We start from the raw sequence: 7356 nt of genomic DNA, 5'->3' as shown, positions 1-7356 counted from the left end.
CTTCACTTCAATCCACTTGTTAATTATTTATTTAATAGAAATAGTTTTAATATTGATTTCTTACAAATATCAAATTGTCATCCATACGTCAATCTACAAAATAAAAACCAGACAGTATTAACTGGGTTATAAATACTTTTTCTGTGGGAGAGTAGAGTTCAGTATTAGCAAATATAATACATACCAATAGAAAAGTAAGTTATTCTTTAACTACATTCTATGTAAGTACAAAAATAAATACCTTAAATGTCGGATTAAATCCTCCTTCTTCGATAATGTCTGCCCCAAAGCAATGAATACAATGGCTCATGTGGCGGAGTCAACACTGGCAATTTCATTTTACCATTAAGGCAGCATAATCCAGGCGTTTCTCCGGAAAACTTTAATGCACCACAATACTCGCAAACAACGTCCATTTGCCCAATGCAAACGCTAGGATGCAAGCTGTAATCATTGCTGCAATCGTATCGAAACGCTGCTCGATTCAAATCAGCTAAATATCTTGTTCTGCGTCGCAAATTATCTATCGACGATTCTGCATTGCCAACCGAGCTGTTTCACGGGCTGCTTCACTTTGCTCTCGTGATTGAGAAGCACGAAGTCGAGCCATACTATCGCGGCGCTGTTCACGTGCAATTTCTTGTTCTTCTTCAGTCCTTTCATTTGCAGTATTTTGTATTCTTCTTGCATTAAGGCTTTGTCGGGAAAGATTCGATCGTCTTGGTCGCGGCATTATTAATTAAACTTCACTTCACTTCAATCCACTTGTTAATTATTTATTTAATAGAAATAGTTTTAATATTGATTTCTTACAAATATCAAATTGTCATCCATACGTCAATCTACAAAATAAAAACCAGACAGGGTTATAAATACTTTTTCTGTGGGAGAGTAGAGTTCAGTATTAGCAAATATAATACATACCAATAGATAAAGTAAGTTATTCTTTAACTACATTCTATGTAAGTACAAAAATAAATACCTTAAATGTCGGATTAAATCCCCCTTCTTCGATAATGTCTGCCCCAAAGCAATGAATACAATGGCTCATGTGGCGGAGTCAACACTGGCAATTTCATTTTACCATTAAGGCAGCATAATCCAGGCGTTTCTCCGGAAAACTTTAATGCACCACAATACTCGCAATCAACGTCCATTTGCCCAATGCAAACGCTAGGATGCAAGCTGTAATCATTGCTGCAATCGTATCGAAACGCTGCTCGATTCAAATCAGCTAAATATCTTGTTCTGCGTCGCAAATTATCTATCGACGATTCTGCATTGCCAACCGAGCTGTTTCACGGGCTGCTTCACTTTGCTCTCGTGATTGAGAAGCACGAAGTCGAGCCATACTATCGCGGCGCTGTTCACGTGCAATTTCTTGTTCTTCTTCAGTCCTTTCATTTGCAGTATTTTTTATTCTTCTTGCATTAAGGCTTTGTCGGGAAAGATTCGATCGTCTTGGTCGCGGCATTATTAATTAAACTTCACTTCACTTCAATCCACTTGTTAATTATTTATTTAATAGAAATAGTTTTAATATTGATTTCTTACAAATATCAAATTGTCATCCATACGTCAATACATAGCTGTCATTTTACGTCAATTACATAGCTGTCATTTGCGTTTTGTTATTCCAAGTCTGATTCTTTTTTGTTATACCACGTTTTATAGTGACTGACGTTTCATGTCAATTCACACGGGAACGCTGTAGAACGGGATAAAAAGTATCCTATGTCCATCTCCTGGCTCTAAGCTACCTCCCTACCAATTTTCAGCCGAATCTGTTCTGCCGTTCTTGAGTTATAAGTGGTGTAACTAACACGACTTTCTTTTATATATATAGATTTGGGAGATTTTACCATCCAATGTTTAAATTAATTAATTAATTAACAAAAACGATTCCGATTTGATCCATCGCGCTTCAAAACCATGCTTGCCACAACTTATTTACATACAAAAAATTTGATCAAAATCGGTCCAGCCGTTTAAAAGCCTTATGGTGACAAACGTACGCACAGAAGATTTTTATGTATTAAGATTTGTATATTCGTTGTAAATAATTGTAGCAAGTTGCTCTGCAAAACATTTTGGGCAACAGGAACACTTACATAATTAATTGAACATGAAAAATTCACCCGCAGCCGTCATTTGGGACCGAATTTTAAAATCGAAAGTACACACGTACCCTTACAATGGACCTGGGGATCTAAAATCATTTTTATCAAGATAATTAGGAATGTTTTGCGCAAGTTTGCCTCATCATTTTAAAGTTAATTTTGAACGAAAATAAAACTTTAGAATTGTCTTAAAATACGATATGCGAAAAAATAATGGAACCTCACTTAGAATACGTTTTTAATTAATTTAAGGACCTTATTAATGTAAAATTTTGTTTCCAAACTTTTTTGTATACGTACAGGTTTCCGATAACACTCGGGGGGAAAAAATGTTACAAAAATCGCTAAAGCTTGCTTACGAATTACAAATATCACGTGCTGACCTCCAACGCTGAAACGTATATATATATATATTAGGGTGGTCCTTATTTTTGAAGTTGTAGATATTTTACACGACGCCCCCTCAATTTGTTCCATTATACAAATAAATGATCCATGCAAAATTTTAAGTCAATCCATGAATATTAACACGTGCCCCTAGGGCCCCCTTTTTTGAGTTTCGAAGAAAAAATTGCGGATTTTCTCATTTTTATGTAAAAATATTCCTAGATTTCATATTTAAAGTAACTTTGAACCTCAATAGATGTTGCTATTTCCAGACCAACCATTTTCTCACTTTATTCTGTAAAATTTTACATATTACATAGGGTACATGTACACCAATGGCCTTGGGACAGGCATACCGCTATTCGCGCTCGTTTCAAACCAAGCGGCAGGGGAACGTTTCTTCCCTTCAAGATGGACACAAGGGATTCTATAGGCCATTAATGAATGGACGCAAAAAAGATTGACAACTATTGATATCTGCTCGCATTTCATCAATGTTAGACAAATGCCATATTAGGGACAAAGATGCTACTCATTTATTAACAGCCTATGTAGATGCAGTAAATTTAAATCCAAATAACCTTATGATCAATCGTACATCCCTTAAGAGAGCAAGAGAAAACCTTCATCTTCGAGAGGTAAAATCAGATTTCATGAATTTAAATTTAGATTTTTTAGTTATTCCCGGAGATACAAAGCTACATCCAGATGTAACTGGAAAAAAACGCCGGTAGCCTTACCATGATAGCTTCAGGTCCCAATGTTGAACTGAGATATTTCTTCACTTGTATATGATATCTTAGATGATTGTTCTTTATTGCTAACTGTTGAAGCTGTAGTGTTTTATACAGCGGCTTACAATACCGGCCGTATAAATTGTGCATGTAATTTTTTAGAGCAAAAGCTGAACGGTGATATATTGCATTTGTATTGTTATCATCATGCACTTGAAATCGTACTGCAGAGTGTCTTTGAAGAAGTTCTTGCCTTTCTTAGTTCTAGACTCGATATTCCATTATTTAAGCGCTTCAAAACTCAAAAAGTACACATACCACTTAAATTCTAAAAGAAGAATTTGATGACATATTATTGTTCGTAGAAAGCGGAATTAAGAAATATTACAGAGAATTATCATAACGTGTAATAATACATATTTCTTGGTGAAGTCCTCCCTCCTACAGGGATATGTTTTCGGCAACCTGGAGCTTATCTGTGAGCCAGATTTGTGGCAAAAGGAATTTATTGTTTGAATGTTTATATATTTAGGAAACAATTTAAATTGAACTTACATGAAGAGAATGCCCATAAATGCTGTTTTACAGTTAAATGTTGTATGAAGATATAGTTTTTCGCAGCAACCCATTCTAGGCCTTTTAAATTAGCATAAAGTCTAGTGTCTAAAAATCCTGAAGCGTACAAAATGATGACAAACATGCAGCAGAAGCAGTGATTGAAAAATTCATAAATCACTTATGGTACTTAGGGGATGAACTAGTAGCTTTGTCCGTATTGGATGAAGGAATAAACTTTGAAGATAGGAAAAGACTACTTCAAAAAAAATGCTTGCTGAATAAGAAGACTTGTCTGATGACTGTATGAAAAATTTCAGATAAGTGTAGATGATTTGGAATACTTTCTTAGTAAAGATCTTCCTCTTTATAGAATCAATTGCAAGTCAATAAAACTGTTTGATAAGTTACAAACACCAAAAGATGTTTTCCTATTTATTAAAATAGGAAACAATATATCAATACCACTTTTGATCCTGATTCATGGCAAAATGAAGGAAGCTATTTAAAGGTAAGAGATATCGTTAAAATGCTGAAAGTTGTGAATGATACAACTGAAAGAGGAGCACAATTAATCGAAGAATTTCACTATCAATTTACCAAATATGAGTCACTAAAGCAATTTAGTATTTTACAGACAGTATATATATCAGGGGTCGATCCAGCGCCAAATTGGGGCCGCTTTGCGGCCCCTTCACAAAATTCCGCATGGCAAAAGCGGCCCCATTCACAAAATTCCGCGTCGCAGAAGCGGCCCCATTCACAAAATTCCGCGTCGTAAAAGCAGCCCCTTCACAAAAATTTATAAAAAGGCCGCCTTTTCACAATATTTTTTAACCGCAAATGTGTACGCATCTACGCGGGAGCCTCTTCCACCTTCCCCCATCTTATCTTTTTGCTTGAGAGCGTCAGAGGGGGACGGCAGAGGGACACTTGTGATTGGTAGCTTGTTTTCAGGAAAATCTTAAATTTTACTTTGATTACGCAATATATATTTAGTATTAATTTGTGTTGAGTTTCAAAATCCAATTCTAAAATAATTTTACTTAAAATAAAATTATTTTACATGCTGTTTTTATATTTTTATTTGTTTTGAAGATCTTAATTTCCTTACATCGGCCATGGTAAACGAATTTTTCGCATTTTTTATGTTTACTGTACCTTGTTAACAGGCAAACAAATAAAATTTCTTATATATTTATTAACATCATTAAATTGCAAAGTTTTAAACGAAATACCTACTCTGTAAGAACGTCAAAAGTCAAAAAATTAAACGCTGAATGCTGGTGCAGTATTATTTTGGGTTTTAATTACTTTTAAGTTTTTCAAACACATACATGGAATCTTTAATGAGTATTTCACTTCTGTGTTAAGAAATACGTGATATCTTTGAGTCTGTTCATATTGTATTTATTAGGAGTTATCATTACGTTCAGCAGCATGTGCAATTTTCATTGCTCTTAAAGTATTTGAGAGGGGCAAACAAGAAATCTGTAGTGAGACTTTCACCTTAAGAAAGTGTGCCTTGCATATGTATATTTGTAAAAAGCAATAAATGTAATGTATGTGTCAAATTACGAATAAAATGTTAAGGGTCTTACTTCCCCCCTCCCCCAGCGCATTCTCTCTTGACAGATTTGAGGTATTCTTCAAGAACTTGCAATCACCCCTGAAACCTGTCTAGGGCTTTTCTATAACGATACGACAGCTAAAAATGCTTTAATATAATCTTTTCCAAGAAAAAAATCACGAGAAGGTCTTTTTTACAAAAATATTTTGCTTTTTCACAAAAATAGCGAAATTTCACAAAAATATTTTGCCTTTTCACAAAATGGGGACCCAAAAAATAAAACCTGGATCGACCCCTGTATATATATATATATATATATATATATATATATATATATATATATATATATATATATATATATATATATATATATATATTCACCAAATATCCTAAATAAACAAACAAACCACTGACGTAGACCGGAAGTAGCGAGTCTTATTTCCGGTTAAGCGCCAATCTCCATTGCTAGAGATAGGTGTTCATAGCGAAAGCGATTTTGTTTTGCTTCTTTAAAAAGCAGAATAATGTTTTCTGCGTATTTCAATGCATTAAATAAGAAAGACAAACTTAGTTATTGTTAAAAATTATCTTTCAATGGCTGTGACCTTACCGATCCTTTAGTAGATGGATGGCGAATCTATTGCTAACGATTGATGTTTACAGTGTTCAGACAATTTTGTTTTCTTTCAGTTCTAGGTAGAATCATGTCTTTTGCGTATTTTAATGCATGAAATGAGTATAATAGGCTTTGCTATTTTCAAAAATTGTCGATCAACGGATCTGATTTTCCTGATCCTTTAAATATACAAAAATAAGAAAAAAAAAAAAAAAAAAACGTGTCTTCGTTTGTCGATCATTACCGCGATTTCAATGAGAAGCATTTATGAATACCTCCTAAACAGAAATAAAGTTGATACAAAGTCTGCTTTCAAGAATCACAAATCTACTGGATTGCAAGTACGTTGTGAATTGTAATTCCTATTCTTAAGTTGAAGCTATTTTTTCAAAGATGGAAGCTTTTCTGCACTGTGTTCACACAGAATGGCTATGACAGGGAGTTTTGGTGTCATATTCAATCAATTCTCCTGTTGTAGCTTTTCAGTTCACACACACTTATTACAGGTTGCTACCTAATTTTCAGGTTTGATATTTAATATATTTAAATTACATATTTAATCATCACTTTTTTTTTTTTTTTGTTTAATCAACTTGCTTCTGTAGCAAGATTGATAGGCATAAAAAAAAAAAGAAAGATAACAAAATTTAAATTTAATCACCGAGTGCTTTCTCCTGCGTTAAAATTGCTTTGAATGTAATACCAATAGCTGTACTATGATACTATACTATAACTTTAATTAATGTGTTTGTTTACCGATTGTCGAATATCTAAATTTGTTTACAATTAGAGCGCCTAATATTAAAGTACCGTCAATAACTCGAAGTCCCAAGAGACGGGCTAAATGGTTCGAGTTATTGATAGTTCGAGCTATGGGAAGTTTTTTTCTCATGAGGTAATGAATAGTGGTTCTTTATTTTAATCACACAAATCAAACTGTTTGAAACCCGTCAAAACACTGGAAACTTTCAGCTTTGCAGGAAGCAAATAAAAAATTGTTCAGGTTGAGTTTTTCTAATAATCAATTTAATATAGATCAATATAGATCTTCACACATTACAGTAAAAATACAAAGCTGATGAAATTAAGGTGAATGTTTCCAGCTCGTAAATACCTCGCACAAAGTGTGTTTACTACATTATATTCATTAAGATTCAATCCTTTCGCTTTAAAGCATTGGCTTTGATTCGACGATCAGGACCTTTAGAAATTTGAACATCTTTATTTCTGACATCTTATTTGTTCCTGTCCTCATGCTGTACCCGAAAGCAGAACAACATCCCCTCTTTTTACGAAAATTTTGCGCCTTTGAAATTCATGATTAATTTTAAAAATTCAATCAAATTATAGATACGTAAACAGAGCAATTCGTCG

This window comes from Uloborus diversus, unplaced genomic scaffold, assembly GCF_026930045.1.
Source record: "Uloborus diversus isolate 005 unplaced genomic scaffold, Udiv.v.3.1 scaffold_1285, whole genome shotgun sequence".
Classification (NCBI taxonomy): Eukaryota; Metazoa; Arthropoda; class Arachnida; order Araneae; family Uloboridae; genus Uloborus; species Uloborus diversus.
The sequence above is the reverse complement of the archived record's forward strand: the minus strand, read 5'-3'. Positions refer to the sequence as shown.